Here is a 1,578-nt window from a genome sequence, read left to right on the forward strand (position 1 = left end):
GTTAAAACAGAATTTGGTAACAATAAAACATAAGGTTGGAGAAAATAAAACATTTCATAGGACCCTAAACATGTAATTTTTTTTTAACTTTTGATAAATTGATGTTAAATTGTTTACGTTTCATGATTTTAATTAATTAGACATGTTTTTTGATTAATACAATTTAATTCAACCATTAAAAAGGAGTCCAGAAAAATTAAAACGGAAAAAAACAAAACAAAAGCCCTCCCCCCCTCCAAAGCCATAAACCTAGGGGAAACACTGGAAGTATTGTGTTTAAATGGACAAATTCACCCAAAAATTGTCAAAATGCCCGTCTTGGTAAGTATCATATAGCAGACATAGCCGGCTGAACGTACTGTATCAGTGCACTGGATCAGTGCATTCTCTTAAAGTGACAGCACTTTCTTAATATTAATCAAACAGCAACAACAAAGAAATCACTCACTGCTCTTGATTGAATAGCTTTTGTAACTTTAATAAAGATTAATCTTTAATTTATACAGTCAAATATGCAATGCTGTTTTACATTTCATTTCTTTATTCAATTTCTGTACCTGAAAACTTATGTTAGACCTACCTAAAAAAAACTGAAAATCACTGTTTATTTTATTTGTATCTTTACTCTATTGTATTTATTTGTGCTGTTGCTTGTAGTTAGATAGATTATTCTTATTTTCATTTGACAGTATAGTTTTTACCTAAACATAGCACATACCGAACCATACCGAAACCGTGACTCTAAAACCATGATAACAAACTGAACCGTGAGTAAGTTGAACCGTTCCACCCCTAATTCAAACCAACTGCAAATCATTCTGAAGTCCACCAGAACTATACTAGGGAAGTAAATTTTGGTCATTTTGTCTGCTTGACAAATAAATTAGATCTGCATACACCCAAAATGCTGTGTATATATATAAATATATATATACACAGCATATATTTCAACTTTTTTAAAAGTTGAAAAAAAGGATTGCATTTATTATATTTTCAGAATTGACCATTACGAACTGATCAATCCCTAAAAAAACAAGCATACAAGTTTTCACATATGCTGCGCCAACAAAACAATCCTACTCTGAAGCTAAATGTACTCCGGTATGCACCAAAATTTCTATTGTGGGGGAAAAAAGGGTCCAAGCTGAGAGAATCACCCTAAAAACCTGAGAACTTTTAAATAAAACAGCTATACTGTGTAAGATTGCATATTTGTGGATGCATTGAGGACCTGCAAAGAATCAAGGCAATTCCAGGCCTTGTCTATTGAAGAATGAAGTTATTTGGCCACTCTGAGACATGCTGAAATATTGGATCGGGTGAGACGGCGGGATGACATGTGGTACAACAGCGTTCCACAGGGATGCTCTGCCCAGCAGCAAGTCAAGGCTAAATCGGGCCCATCTACAAGCCTCCCTAGAGAAGCCAGTTATGAAATGACATGACAGCACACATGTACTGCCAGACTGAAATATCACAGTCCTTTCTTTCTCTCCTTATTTCAAAAAAAAAAAAAAAAAAAAGGTCAATTCTGACTTTGCTATGACAATCTGGCGCTTCTGAATCAGCGACTGTAAC

General features: G+C 34.4%; 1 protein-coding gene across 1 annotated transcript in view; it reads right to left on the reverse strand.

Annotated features, from left to right (window-relative positions):
* LOC107740523 (neurexin-3a-like) overlaps positions 1-1,578 on the reverse strand; it is an 89,191-nt gene that overhangs the window by 72,606 nt on the left and 15,007 nt on the right. The window lies entirely within an intron of this gene.

Source organism: Sinocyclocheilus rhinocerous, unplaced genomic scaffold (genome assembly GCF_001515625.1).
Source record: "Sinocyclocheilus rhinocerous isolate Xijiao unplaced genomic scaffold, SAMN03320098_v1.1 scaffold761, whole genome shotgun sequence".
NCBI lineage: Eukaryota > Metazoa > Chordata > Actinopteri > Cypriniformes > Cyprinidae > Sinocyclocheilus > Sinocyclocheilus rhinocerous.